The 26844-nt window shown below is 45.1% G+C and overlaps 1 pseudogene; it reads right to left on the bottom strand.

Moving 5' to 3' along the window:
• Positions 1-247: 247 nt before the first annotated feature.
• LOC122894096 lies at positions 248-26304 on the bottom strand (annotated as a pseudogene).
• Positions 26305-26844: the final 540 nt, after the last annotated feature.

The following is a 26844-nucleotide window of genomic DNA, read 5'->3' as shown; positions in this document are numbered from 1 at the left end:
TCATTACCCCTCAGCTTCTATGGTTGTCTCTCATCAATAGCTGACTGATACAGGCAGAGCAAGGTGGATATACCACGGCAGGGAGAAGCTTCTATTTCTGACACTTCCAACTGGGAATTTTCCCGAAACTGACAGTGCCCTCATCCCTCCTCTGGGTTTTCATGGAGCTCTTTGTAGTCATGCAATAAATGCTTTTTTAATTTTTTAACAGTTACATTAATGCAAATGTGACATGCACGTAAGCTGTCTATTCATTTTCTTCACTGAGAAGTCTGGCATTGGGATTGGCCACTCTGCTGGCCAGCTGGGCTGCTCTCTCCAGGATGGTTCTGTGGTCCTTGGAGGAGACACCGTGAGCAATCTCACAGTGAGATTTGTTCCACAACAGCAGCACTTCAAGCTCCTAGACATTGTGACTAGGAACTTCCTGAAGCCCCTGGGAAGCATGGGATTTGTTTCCTTGTTGTTCTTGTAACTAATGCTGGGCGTCAAGACCTGGTCCTTCAATCTTCTGCATACCCTCCTGGGTTTCTGCCAGTTGCATTTTATTTTATTTATTATTAGTATTAATTATTAATTTAATTAATTTTGACATATCTGTCTGACTGGTGCCAGATGAATTTCTTAGTCCTCTTTTTAATGATCTTGGGCTTCACCACAGGTCTGAGGGTGGCCGTGATGCCCAGTGGCAGATGGTTGCCACCTTCACTGGCAGTGCCAAAGAAGAGAGTATGAACTCTTATCTTTATTCGAGAAAATAGTCTTAGCTCTTAATAGTCTTAATCTCAAAAACTGAGGTTTGCCAGGGGGAGTGGGGTAGGGAGAGGGTGGTTGGGTTATGGACATTGGGGAGGGTATGTGCTATGGTTAGTGCTGTGAAGTATGTAAACCTGATGATTCACAGACCTGTACCCCTGGGGCTAATAATACATTATACATTAATAAAATTTTTTTTAAAATTTAAAATAAAAAAAAAGGAAAAAAAAGAAAGTAGTCAGGAGAGACAGATTTGGGGGAGTCTACAGTTTCTACAATGCACGGGCCTCCTTAAGAAAAAGGACACAGAATTACAAACACAAAATGAGGAGCTAAAGTGAACCCTTATTTATAATGACAAATAGGTCACAACAAATATTTTAAGACTTTGAGCAGACTTCTTATTTCTGTCCAGATGGAGTAACTGGTACCAAACCAGCCTTCCTGCCATAAATAACTAAAAACTAGACAAAATATATGGACATACTGTCTCCAACATCATCAGGCAACAAGCAACACAAGACTGATCCCCAAGAGAAAGGAAATAAATGAGATGAGTCACTACACACCGTTATCTCTCAAGAACATAGATGCAAAAATCCTTCTAAAATCCAAAAATCACATTGAGCAATATATTTTAAAAATATGCTGTGACAAAGTAAATGTAATTTTTCTCAGAAATGAAAGATTGAATGAAACAAGACAAAACCAGAGAGGGAGACAGACCATAAGAGACTCTTAATCTCAGGAAATAAACTGAGGTTTGCTGGGGTGATGGGTTATGTGGAGGGTTGGCGTGGCTGGATGATGGACACTGGGGAGGGTATGTGTTGTAGTGAGCGCTGGATGTTATGTAGGACTGATGAATAACAGACCTGCACCCCTGAAACAAATAATACATTATATGTTAATCCTAGAAAAAAATCAGTCAGTGTCGTTCACCACATTAGCAGGATAAAGGTTGAAAAGCATACGATGATCATCACCTCATCCCAATAGATACAGAAAAAGCAGTTGGCAAAATTCAACACCGCTTCATGATTTTTTAAAAAATCTTGGAAAATTAGGAGCATAAGCAAACTTTCTTTTTTTAAAAAAAAAGAAAAAGATTTATTTATTTGAGAGAAAGAGCATGGGGAGGGAGGGGTTTAGGGAGAGAGAGGGAGAAACTCAAGCAGACTCCCCACTGAGCTCAGAGCCCAAAGGGAGATTGCTCTTTTGATCTTGAGATCATTACCTGAGATCATGACAGCTAAAATCAAGAGTTGGATGCTTAACAGACTGAGCCCCTCCGGTGCCCCATAAGCAAATTTTATTAAAGTGTTAAAGGATGTGAATCATGAGAGACTATGGACTCTGAAAAACAATCTGAGGGGTTTGAAGTGACGGGGGGGTGGGAGGTTGGGGTACCAGGTGGTGGGTATTATAGAGGGCACGGATTGCATGGAGCACTGGGTGTAGTGAAAAATAATGATACTGTTATGCTTAAAATAAATAATTTTTTAAAAAAGTGTTAAAGGATGTATAATAAGAAAATCCATAGATAAAATTACAATGCCAAAACTGAATGCTTTCCCCCTAAACTTGGGAGAAAAATGCTAATACAAAAAATATGAAGTAATGAAGGATAAATTAAAAAATATAGGCAACATCTGCTCATTGAAATACAGATTTTTGCTAAGAGACATTTTAAAAGATTCAAATAAATGGAGAGATATTCCACATTCATGAATTCAAAGACTAACATGGGTAAGGTTTCAGTTTTCCCTAAGTTTGAACCATGCATTCCACAAAATCCCTATCAAATTGCAGCATCCTCTTTGGGTGGTACCTGACAAAATGATTCTAAAATATATATGGATATGCAAAGGACATGTACAAGCCTGAATAATTTTTAAAAGAACAATTCTGAGGATTTACACCACTTAATTTTAAGATCACTCAAATTTACAATTAATGAAATGTTGTGGTCTTGGTATAAAGCGTGACAAAGGGATCGACAGAACAGAGTAGAAAATCTAGAAAGAAACCCACACTTAATAGGCCAACTGATTTTTAGCAAAGGTGCCAATACAGATTAATGGGGAAATTAAAATCCTTTCATCAAGAACTGCTCCATCAATTGAAAATATATATGGGGGGGTGCATGGGTGGCTCAGTGAGTTAAGCCTCTGCCTTCGGCTCGGGTCATGATCTCAGGGTCCTGGGATCGAGCCCCGCATCGGGCTCTCTGCTCAGTGGGGAGCCTGCTTCCTCCTCTCTCTCACTTGTGATCTGTTTGTCAAATAAATAAAAATCTTTTAAAAATTTTTTTTAAAAAAGAAAGAAAATATATATGGGGAAAATTGAACGCTGACTTCCTATCTCATACAAATAATACAAAATTCAAATAATACAAAATAATACAAAAATACAAATAATACAAAATGTGACTCAAAGGACAATGTAGAAGCCAAATTTATAACGCTTCTACAAGAAACCACAAGGGAATATCTATTCAACCTTAGGATAAGCAAAGATTTCCCAGGGAGGACACAGAATGCACCTACTAATAAATAGTAAATTGATAAATTATACTTCATAAAATTTAAACCTTTTGCTCATCAAAAACACCATTAGACAAGGAATAGTCAAGATACAGACTAAAAGGAAATACTGATGATATATTTATCTGACAAAAAAACTTGTAATCAGAATACATGAAGACCTTATACAACTCAATAGTAAGAGGAAAACAACCCACTTTTTAAAAAATGAGTAAGAGGCTTGAACAAACATCTCACAAAGGAAGACATACAAATGACCAATCATCATGAAAACTTCATTAATCATCAGGGAAATACAAATTCAAAATATTAACTACACACCCACGTTTTGGATAGTGTTCCCATTTTGTTTATGTCTTCTGAGCCTCCAAAAATATTCACCAGCCTCTCTGAGATATCACTCACCAAGCAAGGCGTGTACGGTTTCATAAAGTGTGAGGGTTTTTTTGTTGTTGTTTGTTGTTGTTTTGTTTTGTCTTGTCTTTGCTCCTAAATCCAAGTTGTCATGTGCACTTAAAACCATCCAACTATGAGACTCTGGACTCTTGAAAGAATCAGAAATTCTGCAGAGAAGCTTCCTTCCTATTATATTCCAAACCATATTCCTCCTCCATTATTAACCACACACTTCTGGTGCACTTTTGGTCATAATGCCCGTTAAGTCAGTTAAATGAGAGACAGTTTTCCTGGAAGCTCTTCTTGCACTGGGCGAGCTAGTAATAGCTTAACTATATATGGAAGTAGCTGAGAATGACATACATTTATTTCGCAAAACTAAAAATAAATGTGTCCCTAGCTCAACATACTTTTAGCCAGATACCAAAAATGTTCACAGCCCCTCCAGTGTCACCTCGTCCAGAAGGGGACGTGACCAAGGGAAGGTCAGATTGGATTAACCAATTGTGGTTAAAATATTTTACTTTTATAAAAAATATGACCCTCTGGACACATTGTTGATAACGCACCAAGGGCCTTGTAAAAACCCTGTTCAGGTCTGAGAAGTCCTGAAATGTTGGCTTTGTTAGTTCATGGGGAATCTGCTACTAGGATCTTACAGTGGACACCTACAATCTTGTTTGTAAAAACAACCCATTCTCGTGAGATTAAGAGTCACTTATGGGGAGGGTATGTGCTTTTGGGTAAATTGGAAGGGGAGGTGAACCATGAGAGACTATGGACCCTGAAAAACAATCTGAGGGGTTTGAAGTGGCGGGGGGGTGGGAGGTTGGGGTACCAGGTGGTGGGTATTATAGAGGGCACAGCTTGCATGGAGCACGGGTGTGGTGAAAAAATAATGAATAATGTTTTTCTGAAAATAAATAAATTGGAAAAAAATCATCAAAAAAAACACACCCATTCTCCTCAATAATGCTCTTCTCTTATTTGATGTGGTTCTAGCAGGACTTACCTCCCACAGGCCTAGCATGAATGGGGATAGTCACCTGACCCAACTGGGGACAATTAGAACTAAAGACGGGGAACAGCAGCAGTCGCTTTGATGGCAAAGCCGTGAGATGCCAGTGGACATCACTGTCATCATCATCACCAAAATTTGCTGACCACCATATAGCATTTGCAATAAATACTATGTCTATTTTAGGTGGTAGGCTCCAATATCATCCACATTTATACAGATGGGAACACTGAGGCTTGAAGAGGTTAACAGACTGCTGATGGAACAGAGCTGGTAAGTAGAAAAGCTGCATTTTTGGCCCAGGCAGATTGACCTGAGGGCCCCCATGCTTCACTACTCTATACGGCCTATTTGATTTCTGCTGTGGGAGGAAGCCTTTCTGAGAGAGTGGAGCCCACATGCAACAGGACCCAAAGATGAGTAGGAGGTGTTCATCTTTCCCTTCCTGGGCTGGGGTCTTGGGAACTTAGAAAAATTTTGTGTTTCCTGTCACCGGCAATCAAATCTCTTCTCACACTCTGTCAGGGTAACAGGATAGGAGGAAGAGAAGATAGGACACTGTCCTGGGATCCTGATCACCCAAACGTTGCCTTTCCTCCCAACCATCCTTTACTTAACACATCTGATTATAAAATTTGCTAGCACCCTGGGGACCTTCTTCAGCATCTGAGCCCCTGGCTGTCCAGCATGCAGGGACCCACGAGTTAACAATTATACAGACACAGCCAAGGGATCTTCGGTGTCCTCTGGTGCACCCCTTCTGCTTTACAGCTGGGGAGACAGGCTCAGGCATGGGAGGGGACGAGCCCAAAGTCACACTGGGAGTGGGTGGCATGACCAGAAAAGAACTACCTACCTGCCTAATGACACCAGGAGGAAGGGCCAGGCCTGGTGTGACTCGTACTGTGCAGGCTGTTTTTGGCTACAGGCTGGCTACCCCCGCAGAGGTTGTGGCTGCCAGCTGGTGGAAAGAAGGCACAACCCATCTTCCTGATGTCCCTTGGAAATGTGTCACTCCTTCCTGCCAAGGAATGTGAAATATTTATTTTCTTTGTTAACAGCTGGCCACAAGGTTTTATGCCCTGGAATCCTGATCCAAGTGGAGAATACATATTGGCATCCTAAGTCTGGGAGGCAGACAGTCAGGTAGATAAAAAGCTAGATTTGTTCCAAAACCCAGACTTGTGCAAACACCACTAAATATCCATCCATGGACTAGAACTCCGAATTTTTGGCACAGTCAACCTCACAGTGCTGTGTAGCTTGTCAAGCAACAATGAAGGGGGAGACAGGTATAGAGAATACAGAAGGGAGGTCTGGGGAAAGCCAGCTGACCTCAATTCAAGATGCCCTCGAATGGAGGTGTGACTGATCTGGATAGAGACTGTAGACGACAGTGATTAGACAGTGTCTTAGAGTTCAACTACTTGGTTCAGAGCCTGTCTTTACTACTTACTACCCAGAAAACTTTGGCAAATTACTCAAGCTCTTTGTGTTTTAATGGTCTTGCTTGTGAGGTGGGAGTATTCATAATAGAGCCTTTGTTATAAGAATTAGATGAGTTTTCGTACATGTGAATAACCAAGAACAGTGATTTGCTGTTATGATGAAAGCCGGTTATGACTCTGTGCAATTCATGGCCTCCTTGAACTTTAATCACACCCCCACGAAGTGCTTCTGAAATCATATTAAGGAGAACACAAGGACTTGCCTGCAGTCCCATGGGCAGACCTTCCAAATCTCCATCATTCACTCTGATCCTTTCAAAGATATCTTAGCTTTAAGGTCAAGCTATCTTAAAGTTGGCTTGCCTCTCCAACTTTCCCCTGCAGCTTTTACACAAAAATTATATAATGGGGTGTCTCTTAGCTTTGACTAAGGCACCAAGGAACAACAGATATTAGATGTCAAAGTGGGTGTTGAGATAGCCTCTTACTCATGCTGGGGTATTAAAGGGTCAAGCATGGAGCTTGGGAAAGAGTTTGCAGGGAGTATGTCTTTGGAAAGGATGAGGGGCAGTGAAGCCCATTTTTCTGGAGGATAGGCAATGTCTCCCCTTTCACTTCTAAAGAGGGGCTTCAAGAAAATAACTCAGAGAGTAATGGGGGGCTCCTGTAGGATGAAAGTAGGTAACAGGGGACTAATGTCTTTTGTTTTGATTTTTTAAAATTTAAATTCAACTGGCCAACATATAGTACACCATTAGTTTCAGATGTAGAGTTCAATAATTCATCAGTTGCATAGAACACCCAGTGCTCATCACATCACATGCCCTCCTTAATACCCATCACCCAGTTATCCCATACACCCACCCCCGCCCCTCGAGCAGCCCTCAGTTTGTTTCCTATAGTTAAGAGTCTCTTATGCTTTGTGTTCCTCTCTGATTTCTTTCCACTCCATTTTCCCTCCCTTCCCCTATGATTTTCTGTTTTGTTTCTTATATTCCACATATGAGTGAAATCATATGATAATTGTCTTTCTCTGATTGAGTTATTTAGCTCAGTGTAATACCCTCCACTTCCATCCACATGGATGTAAATGGTAAGTATTCATCCTTTCTGGTGGATGGCTGAGTAATATTCCATTATATATACATATGTATATATCTACCACATCTCTTTATCCACTCATCTATTGATGGACATCTCAGCTCTTTCCCTAGTTTGGTTATTGTGGACATTGCTGCTATAAACACTGGGGTGCAGGTGCCCCTTTGGATCATTATATTTGTATCTTTGGGGTAAATACCCAGTAGTGCAATTGCATCTCATCGTGGTTTTGATCTGTACTTCCCTGATGCCAAGTGATGTTGATCAGTAATCAAAAATCTCCCAACACACAGGAGTCCAAGGCCAGATGGCTTCCCAGGGGAATTCTACCAAACATCTAAAGAACTAATACTTATCCTTCTGAAGCTGTTTCAAAAAATAGAAATGGAAGGAAAACTTCTAAACTCTTTCTATGAGGCCAGAATTACCTTGATCTCAAAACCAAAGACCCTAGAAAAAAAGAGAATTACAGACCAATATGCCTGACGAACTTGGATGTCAAAATTCTCACGAATACTAGCCAATAGGATCCTACATTAAAGGGATTATTTGTTACAACCAAATAGGATTTCTTCCTGGGCTGCAAGAGTGGTTCAACATTCACAAATCAATCAACATGATACATCCTATTAATAAAAGAAAGGACAAGAACCATGTGATCCTCTCAATAGACGCAGAAAAAGCATTGGACAAAATACAGCATCCTTTCTTGGTTGAAACTTTTCACAGTGTAGGGATAGAGGGAGCATACCTCAATATCATAAAAGCCATGTATGAAAAGCCCACAGCGAGTATCATTCTCAATGGGGAAAAACTGAGAGCTTTTCCCCTAAGGTCAGGAACACGACAGGGATGCCCATTCTCTTCACTGTTGTTCAACATAATACTAGAGGACTAGTATCTTTAACACAGGGGTTTAACTGACTGACCATAGGCACACACCAACAGAGTATGGCTATGTTGGGACTGGCTGCACTCAGAGTTTGTTGGTACATAGGAAACATGTTTCCCCTGGGCTACATGAGTGACACTGGAGTGACAACTAGGGAAACCCATTTCCAATCCTACCCAAGAGGACCACCTGGAGGGGCAATGGACTTCTATAAGGAGACCCTTGTGGAGGAGATTGCAAAAAATGAAGCTGAGGCCAGATAGAGGAAGATGCTCTGGTCCAGGGAAGGAGAGGTAGGTGGTCCTTCATACCGGAGTGGAATAGAGTCTCTGAAGAATCTACAGAAGTGCCCTCTGGGAAGAAGAATCAGTTTTAGACATTTTCCAGGATCAGTGAGCCTAAAGCAGCTCTTTCAAAGGTCTGGGTCAGTTAAGAGAAACAAGACAGAATGGAGCAAGAGCCCAGGGTTAGCAATAGTACAGAGCTATTCCCTCCCCTAACCTGAAAGCCTCACGGGAGAGAGAAGTCTCCAGAGCCCAGATGGAGTAGCCACAGGAGAGAGTTGCTTGACAGGAGCTGTGGGGACTCACCAACCCAGGCAGTACATCAGAGAAGGAGCTGGTAGGTCTCCTCCTGACTGCTCTCCTACTCCTAGTCTCCCATTGGAACTTCCTATGAGGTGGACCAAGTGGAAGCCAGAGGTCAAGGACACTTGTTGATGGTCCATGCTGATCACTGAAAGAACTGGCTGGAGAGAAGATCAAGGGGGCCAGTGTAAGATTCCACCACATGCAACATCCTTGGCCTGGGGCTCCTCGAAAGGTATCAATCTACCACTCTTAATCCCAGCAGCGATTTGAAGATCCTGTGACTAAACCAGAAGCTCAGGAAAAGTAGAGATTTTAAACGTCTTGTGTATACTGGAGCCCCAGGAACAGTGTCTGGCATACAATAACCATTGATTGGATGGATGGATGGATGGATGGATGGATGGATGAATAGTCTCCCTCATGCATGGAAAATAGCTCTGAAGCTGAGGGGAAATATCATCTATGGCAGACAATATCCACAAAAGTTGCTTTGTCATTTCAAGAGAGAGGAAGGCCAGTATGGTGCTTCTCAGGGATGAAGTGTTCAACAGGTACTTGCCAATGACAAAAGGTCCAAGACGAAGTGTGGCTAAAAGGAGCCAGAACATGGATGGATGTCCCATCAGAGCTTATAGGAAGCCTTTTACTTAGACTTTCACCTTCTTTTGGCATCTGTTTGCTCTTCAATTCAACAGATACTTGTGGAGCCCTAAGTGGCCCTGCCAAGCACTGCAGATAAGTAATGAGTAAGAGAGAATGTTATTTGGGTCCTCTGGAAAGCAGATGCCAAAGCCAAGTTAGGAATTTAAAAGACTTACAGGGGTAGCACAGAATGAAAGATAGAGGAGAGGAAGCGGGAGTGAGCAGGGAGAACCTAGGACCCGGTGCAGATCTAAAGGTCAACAGTGAGTTCCGGTGCAGGCTGCCCACCAGAGCATCCCTGGGTTGGGCAGCAAAGGCAAGGCCAGAGTAGTACCCTTGCTGTATTCAGTTATAGGCTGGGTCTCTGATCGGAAGCTGAGGTGGAGCCTAAAGGTGCTGGGGAGGGAAGCTATCATGTGACTGCACCCCCTGCAGTGGAATGGGGGTTCCGTCCTGAAGGGAGATGTAGATGGCACCCCTCCATGGCTTCCACAAACACACCTGGCACCATTCACATGTTCTGGTTTGTTCTCCACTTCACAGAGCTGGACAGGAAGTCCTTGGAAGAGCAAGGTCAGCTGTCTTCCTTGCTGTCTTCCATGCTAAGTCTATGGAACTTAGACTTAGACTCTTCTTCTTTGCTGTCTTCCATGCTAAGTCTATGGCAGCTAGATATCATTGAATCAGTCACTCACGAACTCATTCATTCACTCACTCAGTGCACATTTCCTGGATCCATACCCTGTGGTAGATATAGGCTGGGCACTGGGATTGGATAAAAAAACTACATAGATGTTACCTCTGCCCTCGAGGTGAGGGCATTCAGCCTAAAATGACAGAAAAGATCGATTTATTTATTTATAAAGATGTTGTTTATTTATTTGAGAGAAAGAGAGAGCACAAGCAGGAGGGAGCCGCGGAGGGAGAACAGGGAGTCTGAAGCATGGTTGACCCTAGGACCCTGGGATCATGACCCGAGTCAAAGGCAGATGCTTAACTGACTGAGCCACCCAGCTGCCCCAGAAAAGATGTATTTAAATAATAGTAAGAAATAAAGAGAGAAGCAGTGTTGGTGATGGTGGTGTGGGTCAGAGAGAGCAACACAGAATCACTTGTAAGGGTCTTGGTTGAGATCAAAGACATTCTGGACATAGACTAGGACATAGACCCAGAGCAATGGGAATGGAAAACATTGAGGGAAGAGTGAGAAACATGGAGCCTGTTGACTGGTACTCATAATTCCTAGAGAGCCCTCTGCACATCTTTTGGCAGTGCTACCATGCAGAGTCCTGTCCCTGATTTCCCTAACTTTAGGTACAGCAGCCTGAAGCCATATTATGCCTTGTGGAATATGTGCCCAGCAATTGGTATATATAATCTCATTTAAGACTTGCAGTAGCCCAAAAAGCTAGGTGTAATTATCCTTAAGTCACAGATAAGGAAACAGAAGCACATAGAGGGGAATTCATTTATCAAGTGAATGACAAAGCTGGAACTTGAACCAGGATTGTCTGATAACCAAAGGCTTTGGGATTTTTAGGACATTGGCTTCATGTTGCTGAAAACTTCCACTGGTTGTTCCCTGAAATGAAAATCAGGGACAGACTGACCTCCTGGGACTGGAAGCCCATGTGCTTTCCAGGAAAGAGACCAGTGGCCCAGTGCACCTATCTCTTGCATCACTTTCTGCCTTTTTGAAACACCTAGAGTTCCAGCAGCTGCCCCACCCCCACCCCATTGAGCCCACAGAGCAAACACAGGAGCCTGCAGTGGCATTTCGTACGTACAGAGCCACTGTGAGCTCTTCCCCCAACAGCCCAAGGCTGCTTCTCCTGAAACTGCAGGATCTACTGACTTGTCCATTCATGCAGCCAAACTGTGTGGACCACCAGGCACCAGGCCTGGCTAGAACCTCTGGAGATGATTGTGACGTGGTCTCTGGCCATGAAGAGAAGCTAAGTCCCAGGCTGGTGGGGGATCAGTCACCAGCCTCTTATCCAGGAGGCTTTTTAGCCTGGGGTGAACTGGAATATAATGGGAGCTTTCCTAGAAAAGGTGACACTTGAAGAGTGAGTAGGGTTTGATCCTGGGATTAAAGGTACAGAATGTTCTAGGCAGAGAAGATATCAAACACAAAGATACCAAAAGGAGAGAAACAATGGGGTTGTCTCCAGTCCTGTCTCCTGGCCGTCTCCTGTCTCCTAGTCCAATGACCTATTGGTGCATATGCCAGAACTTTCTAGCACTGTGTCAGAACACCAGGTTGTCCAGAACCCGATGTTTTGATGGTTTTTTAATTTTTAAATTTTTTTCAGATAAAACACATTTTATTTATTTGTTCATTTCCTTAATGAACTTCAGGTGGGTAGAATTTGATTAACCATAATCCTTGTTTTTTTTCTATCATTACCTGTTCATGTTTGAATCACATTTAGTCATTTTAGACAAAGTAATTATCGAAGTATAGTTGACATATAATGTCTCAATAGTTTCAGGTGTACAACATAGTGATTCAATAATTCTTTTTTAAATTTTTAATTAAAAAAATTTTTTTAAGTAGGCAGAGAGGCAGGTAGAGAGAGAGAAGAGGATGCAAGCTCCCCGCTGAGCAGAGAGCCCCATGCGGGGCTTGATCCCAGGACCCTGAGATCATGACCTAAGCCGAAGGCAGAGGCTTAACCCACTGAGCCACCCAGGTGTCCTAATTAAAAAAAAAAAAAACAAGAGCCCAGGACCTGAAGGATTCCCTGGGGAATTCTACCAAACCTTCAAAGAAGAAATAACACATATTCTCCTTAAGCTGTTTCAAAAAATTGAAGCAGAAGGAAAACTTCCAGACTCTTTCTATGAAGCCAGCATTACCCTGATCCCCAAACCAGGCAAAGACCCTACCAAAAAGGAGAATTTTAGACCAATATCACTGATGAATATGGATGCTAAGATTCTCAACAAGATCCTAGCCAACAGGATCCAATAGCACACTAAAAAGATTATCCACCATGATCAGGTGGGATTCATCCCTGGGCTACAAGGATGGTTCAACATTCGCAAATCAATCAATGTGATACAACAAATTAATATGAGAAGAGAGAAGAACCACATGGTCCTCTCAATTGATGCAGAAAAGGCATTTGACAAAATCCAGCATCCGTTCCTGATTAAAACGCTTCAAAGTATAGGGATAGAGGGAATATTCCTGAACCTCATCAAATCTATCTATGAAAGACCCACAGCTAATATCATCTTCAATGGGAAAAAGCTTGCAGCCTTCCTGTTGAGATCAAGAACAAAACAAGGATGCCCACTTTCACCACTCTTGTTCAACATAGTATTAGAAGTCCTAGCAACAGCAATCAGACACAAAGAGAAATAAAAGGTATCCAAATTGGTAATGAAGAAGTCAAACTCTCTCTCTTCGCAGATGACATGATTCTTTATATGGAAAACCCAAAAGACTCCACTCCCAAACTACTAGAACTCATACAGCAATTCAGCAACGTGGCAGGATACAAAGTCAATGTGCAGAAATCAGTGACTTTCTTATACACTAACAATGAAAATACAGAAAGGGAAATTAGAGAATCGATTCCATTTACTATAACACCAAGAACCATAAGACACCTGGGAATAAACCTAACCAAAGAGGTAAAGGATCTATACTCGAGGAACTACAGAACACTCATGAAAGAAATTCAAGAAGACACAAAAAGATGGAAGACCATTCCATGCTCTTGGATCGGAAGAATAAACATTGTTAAATTGTCTATACTGCCTAGAGCAATCTATACTTTTAATGCCATTCCGATCAAAATTCCACCGGCATTCTTCAAAGAGCTGGAGCAAATAATCCTAAAATTTGTATGGAATCAGAAGAGACCCCAAATCGCTAAGGAAATGTTGAAAAACAAAAATAAAGCTCGGGGCATCACATTACCTGATTTCAAGCTTTATTACAAAACTGTGATCACCAAGACAGCATGGTACTGGCATAAAAACAGACACATAGACCAGTGGAACAGAGTAGAGAGCCCAGATATGGACCCTCAACTCTATGGTCAGATAATCTTCGACAAAACAGGAAAAAATATACAGTGGAAAAAAGACAGTCTTTTCAATAAATGATGCTGGGAAAACTGGACAGCTATAAGTAGAAGAATGAAACTCGACCATTCTCTTACACCGTACACAAAGATAAACTCAAAATGGATAAAAGACCTCAACGTGAGACAGGAATCCATCAGAATCCTAGAGGAGAACATAGGCAGTAATCTCTTCGATATCAGCCACAGCAACTTCTTTCAAGATATGTCTCCAAAGGCAAAGGAAACAAAAGCGAAAATAAACTTTTGGGACTTCATCAAAATCAAAAGCTTCTGCACAGCAAAGGAAACAGTCAAGAAAACAAAGAGGCAACCCACAGAATGGGAGAAGATATTTGCAAATGACAGTACAGACAAAAGGTTGATATCTAGGATCTATAATGAACTCCTCAAACTCAACACATATGAAATAGGCAAACATATCAAACAATGGGCAGAAGATATGAACAGACACTTTTCCAATCAAGACATACAAATGGCTATCAGACACATGAAAAAATGTTCATCGTCACTAGCCCTCAGGGAGATTCGAATTAAAACCACACTGAGATACCACCTTACACCAGTTAGAATGGCCAAAATTAACAAAACAGGAAACAACATGTGTTGGAGAGGATGTGGAGAAAGGGGAACCCTCTTCCACTGTTGGTGGGAATGCAAGTTGGTGCAGCCTCTTTGGAGAACAGTGTGGAGATCCCTCAAGAAATTAAAAATAGAACTTCCCTATGACCCTGAAATTGCACTCCTGGGTATTTACCCCAAGGATACAGATGTCGTGAAAAGAAGGGCCATCTGTACCCCAATGTTTATAGCAGCAATGGCCACGGTCGCCAAACTATGGAAAGAACCAAGATGCCCTTCAACGGACGAATGGATAAGGAAGATGTGGTCCATATACACTATGGAGTATTATGCCTCCATCAGAAAGGATGAATACCCAACTTTTGTAGCAATATGGACGGGACTGGAAGAGATTATGCTGAGTGAAATAAGTCAAGCAGAGAGAGTCAATTATCATATGGTTTCACTTATTTGTGGAGCATAACAAATATCATGGCGGACAAGGGGTGTTAGAGAGGAGAAGGGAGTTGGGGTAAATTGGAAGGGGAGGTGAACCACGAGAGACTATGGACTCTGAAAAACAATCTGAGGAGTTTGAAGTGGCGGTGGGGGGTGGGAGCTTGGGGTACCAGGTGGTGGGTATTACAGAGGGCACAGATTGCATGGAGCACTGGGTGTGGTGAAAAAATAATGAATACTGTTTTTCTGAAAATAAATAAATTGGAAAAAAAAGAAATAAAGAAAAAAATAATTCTACATAATACGTGATGCTCCCCATGGTAAGTATAGATGCTACTTGTCACCATACATGTTATTACAATATTATTAACCATGTTCCCTTTGCTGTACTTCTTATCTCCGTGACTTCTTTATTTTGTACATGAAGTCTGTACCTCTTGGTCCCATTCACCTATTTTGTCCATTCTCCCACCCTACTGTGCTCTGACCATCCCCAGATTTCTTTGTTTTTAATCTCAAAATTTTTTCAAAGCACAGGCTTTTAAATTCCAGGCTCATATGATTCTTTCCAGAGTCTATTTTTTGGGGTCTGAGTGAGCTACCTTCAGTTGGTCAGATGTCATCAATGTTCACAAATGTACCATCATCTTGACAGCCAGCCTCAACTTATAAAACATTTATGAAACATGCAATTGGTCTGTCTCCACCCTCTAAAATATTTAACTGCAAAAGGTGAGGCAGACCTGCAAAGAGTGGGCTATACCCTGGGCTCAGACTGGCTCCATTCTGCACCAAGGCCCTTTTGAAACCAGCTCTTTTGTTAGAAATCAAATATTAATATGAAAGGTGAATAATTCATTACTGAGGCTGAGTCCCTGAGAAAGTCAGTGGAAATCCCTGAGAGGGGCATTCAGTGCCCCAGTGGCTATAGACCCCGCTCTTTCTACCAAGTTCAGAGTGAGAGGCACTGGTTCCCTAGCATGGGCCCAGAGCTGCCTGTTGGCCCCCTCATGTACTCACAGTGCTGGATGTCTTCCATTTGCTTCTCCAGACCACTCTACACTTCTCTACTCTGCTCTGTGCTCCAAGAGGCTGAATTCCATGGATGACTACAACAGGTGCCCTTGACCTCCAGCTTCCAGTTGAGTTCAGCTCGTGGGGATCCCCAGTAGAAAATGCAAGAATTATGAAGAGGAAGTTTCAGAAATCTATTCCTTCAGCTCCTTTCCTGAGGGATCACTATGGGCTTGCTGGAAGCCACATCTTCTCATGGGTGACCTCTCTCCATAATTCTCTCGATGTTCTGGGAATCATCCCCTCCTCTTGCTCCTTCAGATGGTGGTCCCAACAACTCGAGGTGCTAGCCACAAGTACCAAACCATCATTTACTGATTGCCTTGAACTCTATCCTTAGATTTGTATTTGGTCTAATCTTATAAAATTACTATCTTGAAGATAAAAAGTTATCAAATATAAGCAAGCTCATGTTTCAACCAAATCACTATTTTAAGATTCTACTTATTTATTTGACAGAGTGAGAGGGACAGTGAGAGAGGGAACACAAGCCGGGGGAGTGGGAGAGGGAGAAGAACACTTCCCGCTGAGCAGGGAGCCCAATGTGGGGCTTGATCCCAGGACCCTGGGATCATGACCTGAGCAGAAGGCAGATGATAACAACTGAGCCTTCCAGGCGCCCCTCAAGTAAATTACTCTTTAATCAAACCTTCCTCAGTTTACCAATGTGTATGTGCTATTCCTATCATAACTTTGACTGAAATAGAAGATATTTGCCCTATGCTAATTACGTGCCCCATCTCCCTCATATATAAGCTGAAGATGCTGCTCATAATTGAACCTACTTGAGAGAGTTGTTCTAAGAATCAAATAAGTTAAGGTACAGCAGGGAGCAAAGCAGTACCTGGCAAGTAATAATCTGCTCAGGAGATGTTGAGGAAGGCGCTACCCACTCCATGGATATTAATTCCATGAGATAGAAGAGTCAGAAGAATTGACTCATGACCATCTGAGCAGGAAGGAGACAGGATCCTCTGTAATCCTCAGTGAAGAAGCATGGAAATAATTTATGTTTATGTGGTTGCCATCGCCTGGAAAATTCATCCTGTGAACTGTTTTAGCTATTCAATGAAAAATCTGTTCAGTGCTTACTATATGGCTTCCAGGCACCATGAAAATACAGCAGGGGGCACATCAGGGACCCTCATCCTCCCCCTACTCTTTTCCTGGAGGGACACAGACAAGAAAGCCAGACATTACATTTTGCAGAGTACTAAGAAATATGGTGACTAGGGAAGTCAAGGGTACCATAGGATCCCAAGGAGCACGGACCCCAATTCAGGAAGTTAGAGGATGACTTTTCACAGAGGGAACTATCCCATTGCTGACCCAAAGGAGGAGCAAGAATCATCCGGACAAAGAATTGGGACAGTGAAGGGAACAGTATTCCCATAGAGGAAACAGGATGTCAGAAAACTAAGAAATGAGAAAGGATAGCATGTGTTGGAGAGTCAAAGAAGTTCAATGTGGCTGGAGCATGTCCTGGGTGTTTAGGTCAGTCCCTGATACATAGCAGGTACTTAACTATTAATGAAGAAATACAGGGGACAGCCACATCTCTAATACACACACACACACACACACACACACACACTCACACACACACGCACACAGGGAGGAGAATAGTTTCCAAGCGTAGAACATCTCTTCCTGCCAGCTCACTGAGTGCTGTTGCTCATCTCCATGAAGAACAGCTCCCTGGGCACCTTAGGGCATCCCCTTCTTTCCTGTTAACCCACCGTGTATCACAATGTCAGAAACAAAGTCAAGATCTCTAGAACTCCGAGACCAGTTCTCAGGAGAAGGAAGATGGTGTGAGGTTAGAAACCAAGGCTTTGGGAAAGGGTCTGTGAAGACCGTTCAGCATAGGCTGAGATGCAAGACAAAGGAAGATTTTTTTTTTTTCTCATCCCAGTACCAATTGCTATGAAACATAGGCCCACCCTAGTTGGTTTACGTCAATCACACTCCATTATGGTTCATTGTGGTGGATGTGGTTGATGTGGTTCACTCTTTACTTCAAGGGCGTAGATGCCCATTGAAAGAGTGGAGCAAAGTGTGAATTCCTATATTTTAATATTAAATTTCATGCATATCATCTACACAAATGTTGCTGCAATAGTAAATGTATCCAGTGTGCAAATAATTTTTATACATGTAAGGCACAAAGAGAGGGGATCCAGCACAGGAGTTCAGAGTAAGCGTTCCGGAGCCAGGCTGCCCGGGTTCTGCTCCCATCTCTGTCCTGACCAAATTGTTGATTCTCCATGTGCCTCTTTGTTCATTCATAAAAGGGCAGTAATAAATGTCAGCACACACAGGGTTGTTATGAGAGTTAAATCATTGTATAAATGTAAAACACTTAGGATGGGATTTGAAACATGGGAAACGAACCGTATTTGCTCTTTTTACTACTATATAGTGCAGGCATGGATGGGGGGGTGACAACTAGTTCTGGTTTTTGTGGTTATGCCCTCACCTGTAACACCCTTTCTTACCCTTTCTTTGAGACTAGGCATTCTCTTATCCATGAAGCCTTCCTTTCCTGTCCCCGCCCTCCCTGGTGAGGGTAGTGACCCGTGTAGACATGCACAGCCCCACACCCACACTGCAGTGGGTTTGCCCACCATCTGGCTTATCAGCATCTTCTGCTAGCTGACAGTGGAACTTGGAACCTTCTAGATGTGTACTGACAGTTCCTGGCACAGGGCGTGGCACACGGTGGATGCTTTCAGTACCTGAGAGTGAAAATAAACTGAATTTATCTGAATTAGAAATAAAACTGCTTTCAAGTCCAAAGCAATTTACCAGCACAGCGCATGTGCCCATGGGGAAAAACCTTTGCCAGACACATAGAAAGGAAATTAGCAAGATCTACCCCCACTGCCTGCCATTCCCTCCAGAAGAAGCAGCTGAGACTCTTCTCTCTAAAGAGATATTAATTCTACCCAGAAATAAATCCCCAATGAGCCTCCCAGGGAGGCCATTAGCAGACCACAGTTACACACTGGCAGGAGTTCCTTCCTGTGCAAGTCCCACTGAGTCACATCGGAATTCTTTTCTCTTGCGGAGCAGCTGGCCCGAGCCCCAGGGATGGCCAACAATTACAGAAGAGTAAATATTTCAGCAGCACAGAGTCAGGTTCTCAACAGCCAACAGGAAGCTGTTTCTCTTGCCTTTAAACTGTTTGTTAAACCACCAGGTTAACTCCAGCAAGGGAATACATTCTCCTGACTCCTCCTGCAATTCGCTGGCTACTTCCATTCTGAGGGTTTTTTCCGGCTTTGGCAAAACTTTGGCATCAACTGCAGTTGGGGCGCTCGAGGGACCACGGGAACCAGAGTCGAATCCCATCTCTCCCTGGAACCAGCTCTGCGACCTTCGGGGCATCAGCCTGCAGCCTCCTGGACTTCAAGTTCAGGAAAATGGGGCTAGAGACATCTGCTTGTGTGTTGCAGAGAGGCTTGCAGGATTTAAAAGAATATGGAAGGGGATATCTCCAGGGCTGGCATGCTGAAGGCAATCAGCAAATTTTACGTCTACCCAAGAGCCATTCCCCTCCTCTCCTCTCTAACAAAGCTCCCATTTTGTTAAATGGATAAAGGAAAACCAGTCTGTGGTAAGCCTAGCCCCCTTCCACGACCGAGGGGTCCATGGCCGTATGAGCTATATTGGCCAATGAGACATCAGGGGATGTAGGCTGGGGAGGGCCTTCTGGCAAATGTATCCTCACTTCCATAAAGGGGTACCTTCAGGAGGGACATCAGCAAGAGGCGCAATCACCAATATTCCCCCCCCCCAGCAACAATAATTTGGCAGCCATCCATGGCAAAAGTGTCTCTGTGGGAACATGGGGTTCCAGGAAGGGGACTGTGAAATTCCGAGGCAGACCCTTGCCCACGAGGTACACTCACTGACTGTGGACCTGACTACAGGCCAGAAACAGCCACATCCCCCTTACAGACTCGACTCCGGCCCCAGTTGGCCTCTGTCCTGTCACCAGCACCATCCAATGAAGGAAGCAACTGGAGTTACATCAGCCTGTGCTCCACATGACAGTCCTGATAAACTCAGGCCCAGCTGTGGGCCCCGAAGCATCCCATGACCTGGCTCTAGCCCCTCCTAGTCCTCAGGCCACCTGCCTGGTGACAAGGCAGGAGACACACCCATCCATGCCCCTGAGGCAGGCCTACTGACCACAGTCTGACCACAGATCCTGAAATGGTCCTGTAATCTGGCTCTAGCCCCACTCCCTTATTGGCCAGAAACACTCCTGTCTGCTCAGGGAAATCTGGGAGATGTGACCTTCTCAGAGGAAAACCTGGAGACCTTTATCCCAGCTTGGACCCCAGAGCAGCCCTGTGACTCAGTTCCAGCTCTTCTTGGCCATGGTACTGGGACCTTCTGAGCAACCTGCCAAGAGCCCTCCCAGAGTCCCAGGGGGAGCCATCCCCATATGTGTACCTGGAACATGTCCACTGTCTATAGACCCTGAAATAGACCCTGTCCCAATGCCAACTCTACTTATCAATGTCCTGAAGGCCATTCCATTCAACAAGGTACCAGACAGAACACACACTCTCCTGGGCCCCTGATGACCAGTCTACCAACCACAGACCCTACTGCAGACCCAGTAGCCACCATGTGGCCTGCATCCAACCCCACTCAACTGTAACCCCGAGACAATACCATCAGCAGGAGGACCTGACAGGAGAAGTCTTTACCTGATGAAACCAGTCTGTAAATATTAGGAGAGAACAATAAATAAATAAATATTGGAAGAGATGTTTGCTCCTTCAAATGCAGGCACCAGTGTAAGGCTACACAGATCATGATGAATCAAACAAACATGACCTCACCAGTGAGGATTAACAAAACACCAACCCCAAAGAAATGGAGGTCCACCAATTGCCTGACAAAGGGTTCAAAATAATCATCTTAAAGGAATTCCATTAGTTGCAAGAGAACACAGATAGACAACTAAATGAAATCAGGAATGATGCTTGACCAAAACGAGTTTAATAAGGAAGTAGAAAACACAGAAAAGAACCAAACAGCAATTAGTCCTGGAGCTGATGAGCTCTGAATGGAAGGATTCAACAGAGGGCTTCTACAGCAGACTTGAACATGCAGAAGAAAGAATCAGTGGTTCTTATGGTTGAAGAGCTTTGGGGTCCCAGGCAAAGTCTGGATTCATCAGGTCAAACCAAAAAGAGCAAGATTCTGGTAAACTCCATGGGGTCTTATCTAAGAAGTGCATAAGGCAAAGTCCTTGGGAGGTGGAGAGACTGCACAAGGGCTGCTGGGAAGCCATATCGGAGACTTTCATTTACTTCTGAGTCTGCAAGTTATTATCTAGAACATGTGCTTACATGAGGGTTTGGTGTCAGTTTAAGGCCCCTGCAAAATGTCCAGCCATCCAAAATGGGTACAAAGATAGCAATACCAAGGGGCAGCTTAGCTAAACTCTCAGCAGGAACAAAAAGATAAAAGAATTTTTAAAAAAGAGTGAAGAAAACATCCAGGGTCTATGGGACATCGTCAGATGAACTAATTTGATAACCATTAAGGGAGCCCCCGAAGAAGAGAGACAGAAAGTTTTTGATACAGATAATGGCTGAAAACTTCTCAAATCTTGGGAGGGATATGAACATCCAGATACAGAAATCCGAAGGATTGACCCAAAGAAAATTACCCTAGACACTATATAATCAAATTGTCAAAAGGCAAAAAGGATACCTCAAAAGGAAGTACATAAATGTAGTAAGGAAGTATTTTGCATTACCAAATGTTAGTGTCTGGCTGTGAAGACCGAAAGTGCTGCAGACATCTTGTGACCATGAAGGGGTGAACTTGAGAATGAAAGCTACCATACAGAGATGACTGAGTAGAAAGAAAGGACATGAGGCCCTGATGATAACATTGAGCCACCAAATTAAGCAATACTTGACTCTATGCTGTTTCTGGTTCTACTCTAATTTCTGGTTATGTGAAATGATTAATGCCCTTTATTGTTTAAGCAAATTTTAATGGAGCCATCTATTACAAACAGCCAAAATCATGCTAAGTAAGAACACCCACCAAGAAGAAAAGCTAAGACTTGCGGCATGTTTTGTCATGGGAACTTCATCTGGCTCTCTATCCAGCTAACCAGCAGCCAACAATTAATGAACACCACTATGCATGCATACATGCTGTCTCAGAGTCTGTGGTGTTATGTGAATAAAAAAAAGAAGGAGGGGGGGAGGGAAGAAATACAGACAAAGATACCAAGACATTTAAAAAAAAATTTTTTTTTAGATTTTATTTATTTGTCAGAGAGAGAGAGAGCACAAGCAGGGAGAGCGGCAGGCAGAGGGAGAAGCAGGCTCACCGCCAAGCAAGAAGCCCAGTGCAGGACTCAATCCCAAGACCCTGGGATCATGACCTGAGACAAAGGCAGACACTTAACCAACTGAGCTGCCCAGGTGCCCCTTCTTGAGTCGTTTTAAACCCACAATATGAATCATGGCCAGGATGATGATGATGATATCTGTGCTGATTAGGACTTTTAGTAGCAGACAATAGGGTCTAATCTACCCAGTTTAGAAGGAAGCAGAATTTATAATGGCTGTTAGGTACTCATAGAATCTCCAAGGAAGCCAGACATGAAGGCCTGGAGCCTAAGTGTCCAAGAACAGCATCCAAATCACCCTCTTGCACTGCTTCTAGCTTGCTCAGATCTTTGATTTCACTAGAAAACTCCTTTTGGGCAAGTTAACAGTCGGGGGGGAGGGTGCTTATGAGACAACGTTGGGGTAGTAACAGTCAGGTTCCCTGCCTGGAAATCTGCAGACCCAGGTTCATATTTTGGCTCTAACGCTGGCCTGCTGGGATCAAGTAAGTTCCCATGCTATTAATGGTGGTCTGGTGACCCACCCCCCACTCCTGGAGACTTCTGTTTCTGGACCTCCAGACCCCCATACCTCTTTGTGGAGGGCTCAGAGCCAGACGAGCTGGGTTCCTGGCGTGGCTGCTAACTGGCTTGGTGACCTTGAGAATGTCATTGCACTTTCTTGGGCCTCAGCGTCCAAACTCTTTAATGGTGAGTCAGACCAGCTGGGGTCTATCTAGGCGTCCTTCTGGCTCCATTCCTCACCCCCCACAGAAAGTTGTCACATCTAACAACTTTCTAGGGCAACTCTGTAGTTTCCGTCCCTTTAACAGGAATCACCTAAAAGTAACTTCGCCAAGGAAATCTGATGTTTAAGCATCAGTAAACTTGCTCCAAATATCTCCCCAGTTAAAAGCAACCAAGGAGTGTTTTGCAAACGGAGCACCACGTCAACACCTTCTAATAATACAACCATCTCTCCCCAAAGATGTGCCACCAACTCCAGCTGCCTGGCTGACTCATCCACCTTGGGAAGAGGGATGGCTTGGCCGTGACCGCCAGCCTCTGGCAGCCCCACTGGCCTCTGCGGGCCCACGTATGACATTCTACTCCCCTTTCTTCTGATGAGTCCTCAGAATGCTGTGTGTGCCAGTGCCCAGTGAGAAGGAATGACTTCTTTATCTGTCACCCTGGAACACCCAAGCCGTATGAACCCAGCAGCCTGAGTCTCTGGAGACCACATCCCCCAGCATGTCACACGTAAACCACAAGGACTCACACCCCCGTTCCCACTTGCAGGCTAGAGCACCATCATCCCCGAATGTGGGAGTTGGCAGGTAAAGGCCTGTTTGTGGACAAGCCAGTAGCTCCGTTTCTGAGCTCACTCTCTGTCTCCAGTCTGCACAACAGGGACAAAAATACCCACCACAAAGATTTGGCAGGTGGAGGTGTACAGAAGCTCCTAGCCAGTGCTGGGCACTTAGTAGGTCCTCAGAGAGTGTAAGTTCTCTTTCTTCCTTCAATGCCCCCTTGTTGTTGGGATCCCCCACTCTTCGCTGGGGGCTCCAAAATGATCCCCTTCTATCCTTCTGTTTAGACCCGTCTTCTGGAGGCTGTAAGGTTCCTTCTAGCACCAGTCTTCTGGGGATCCTGCTGTCCCCCCACTCCGTCTTCTGACCCTCAGAAGCCTCACCCTACCTGAAATCAGAGCAGTGGCCTGTTTAAATGAAACAAAAAACTGCCCAAATAGATGACAGAACTATGGCAGTGTGAATCCATCTACACAATGAATTGCTAGAATTCCCATTGCAAAACCTTAACTAGAAGAGAGTGGGGCTGTAGGGGCCATAACAAGGCTTCTCGGGGTGATGGCTCCAGTTACTCAGAACCCGTCCCTAGCTGGGAGCTCCTGGAGCTGGTGCTATGCTTTTTACATTCTTCTTACACCTGTGACCAGAAGTGGGGCTCACGGCGGGTGAGGGGCTGCACGCCCCAGACGTGCGGGTCAGCGGCTCCACTGTGGGGGGGTGGGCACCACACCTGCCCACTCAGGAGGCTGAGACTGGGCCAAGGCACCCCTGCTCTGCCCTAATTTGCTGTGAGACTTTGGGGAACTCCCCTCCTCTTAGCTTCCCTTCCCTCTCCCTTAAAATGAGTGTGCTCAGTAAAGTGCCCGAGGTCTGTTGAGCGTGAACTCAGGGTCAAATGCTTGAGAAGGTTCTATACGCATTAGCACATTCAGTCATTGCGACAGCTTGCGAAAAGGTCCAAGACCATCCCCACAGACAGGAGAGGAAACTGAGGCACGGTCCCAGGTCATGCAACTGCTAAGCGGGAGGGGCAGGATATGATCCTCAGAGCCTGTACTGATCCCAGCCCTCTCCACTGCAGGCTGACCTTGAGAACTCCAAGAGAAGAGGACATTCCGGGCACTCCCGCGCGGGAAGCTGAAGTCTTTACACGACACAGGTCTCTACACCACACAGGTCTTGGGATCTCACCCTGAAAAAAAAAAATGGAGAATTGTCTCTGTGGTTAGCCACCACCCTACACTGGTGATGCCAGGGCAACGTGGCTGCCTCTGGGGCCAGACATACCTGTGTTGTGTTGTGCCTGGGTGCAGGCACTTACCCTCTCCGAAGCTCAGTCTCCCCACCTGTGAAATGGGCCCCATCCTCTACCTCGATGGCAACCGTGGTGAGACCTAAATGAATCACGGATGTGAAAGGCCAAGCAACAACCCTGCCCCACACGGAGCCGCCCAGGAAGCTCCTGACGCTGTTGAAATGTAGGACTTCCTTCAAGTCATAAAGCCGGTTCAGCTGATTTGCTTAAAAAGGGATGCGTTTCCTTACAGGTTCCAAGATGACCTGCTGCCACCCCAGTTCTCCTGTTTGGACCCTCTTCCCTACTACACGGCTTCTCTCTCCCTTGCAGAAAGAAAGCCGGTCATTTAAAACAAGAAGGGAGAAAAGCCGTTCTTGGCATCCTCTGACTGCCTCCCCCCACAACTCCTCCCCAGCTGCTGTTGCCATGGTAACCCCCAGCATCTGCCTGCCTGTTTGCACTATGCCTCGCCTATGCACTGGGTATGCGGCAGTCTTTCCGTCTCGGCCTGGGAGGCTCCAGTAAAGCCACGTTTTGGGTTCCCCTGTTTGTCCTTACATGCCCCATCCTCCCTGCTTTCTCTGTGTCTTCCACTCAAGAGGTAAGGACAGTTCCTACCACCCCCGGAGCAGGTGACAGCCTTCCTTCATTTGCTCTGCAGATGTGTGTAGCTGGCAGGCTTTGTGCATGGGCAGACAGAAATCTGCCAGCCCCGGAATGCATGAAGGGGAACCCTCATTTTACCAGTAGGGAAACTGAGGCCCAGAAAAGGGCAGACACTGCCAGGTCCTCTAGATGACGGCAGAGTCGGTTCCAAAAACCCAGGTGAGTACTACGTTTTTGCATTCATTAGCCTTCGCCAGCCCAGCCACATGCATGGCCAGGCTCTCTGTCTGCAAAGGCTGGGGAGCCTGGAGGCCACAGAAAGGGCAGACCTGGCCAGCCTGCCAAGGGTTCCATGGTGCTCCGGCTGCAGCCGGCAGGGGCTAGGACCCAGACCTTCTCAGACCTTCTTGGCACAACGAAGGCAGGCCGTCCCCGCCGTGTCCCATCCATGGCAGCAGACTTCTAGGTGTGCGTGGCACCTCTCCCGCGACCCCCACCCTGTCTGTCTCCTTACCACGGGGGCAGCTGGAGCAGTTGTGGGTGCAGCCAGCTCTGCTCTACCTACCTGCCTGCTCCATCTGTGGGCTGACGTCACCTGAGTCGGCGGGACTCCCCCCCACCCCCGCCGACCCGCGTTCTCTGCTTATTAAAACGCACATGCCACCCTCCTCTCCTCCATCCTTAAGAGGTTTGTGCGGCAGCACAGACCCAACCTGCTCCAGGAAGGGAGGGAGGGAGAGAGGGCATCCACAGATTCGCAGAATTAATGTGCAGTGAAACATCAGCGTTGGCTCCCCATAGGTGGCTGGTTGGAGAGGCAGACAGATCCTGAAAGGCTCTGTACACTCAGTAAGGAACGCTTAAAAGCGAGCACCATTGTTCATTGCTCACCCTTCAAGGACGGATGGGACAAATATTAGGTGAAGATCTGTACAGGTCTGGCACTAGGTGCACGAACCACATCACTGTGGTCATGCCCACGACTTAGTGAGCACTTCCCGGGTGCCCAGGGCTTGATCGAGCTTCCTGGTTTGAGCTCCCAAGCACACACGCTACCTGCCAGTGCGCCCCTCCTGCCTTCTCCACTGTCCTGCTCCTCAGGGCCAACCACCTCCGACTCTGTCCGCTGGTCCATTGCACGTTCACATCCATAGGTACATGCGTGGCTTGGGGCATCATCTATTCACTTTCTGCTACGGAACGTGGCTCTCTCTTACAACCTCCCACACCCCCCATGCACCCACTTTCTTTCTTCACCCTCCCATGGTTCACCCATCCTTTTGTTTAGATCAACAGCCGGTGCTGCATTATTATGACTATAGGAAGGCAAAACCAAGCTGAGTCATGTGGCGCGTTTTGTTTTCCTGGTGTGGTGGCCCCAGAAGGCACCTGTTGGATCTCTTGCTGCTGCAGGACTTGGCCTGGCAGGCAGCCAGCTGCCTGCTCCTCTGGGTCCATTGCCACATGCACTCCAGACCACACCCTTGCAGCCCAGTGACTGAGGGCAGGCCTGTTCCTACAAAACTCAAAGCTCTTCCAATAGACATCGTTGGCTGGAGACCTTGCTGTCATTCCAGATACTTCTCTCAGGAAAATGCATGCAGCCCAGATTCTTGGGTCAGCCCTGTATATGGCCTGATCGGGCTCTCCCGACTTCTCCGCCCTCTCCCTCTTT

This window comes from Neovison vison, chromosome 13, assembly GCF_020171115.1.
Source record: "Neovison vison isolate M4711 chromosome 13, ASM_NN_V1, whole genome shotgun sequence".
NCBI lineage: Eukaryota > Metazoa > Chordata > Mammalia > Carnivora > Mustelidae > Neogale > Neogale vison.
Note: the sequence above shows the minus strand (reverse complement) of the source record. Positions and strands in the feature narration are given on the sequence as shown.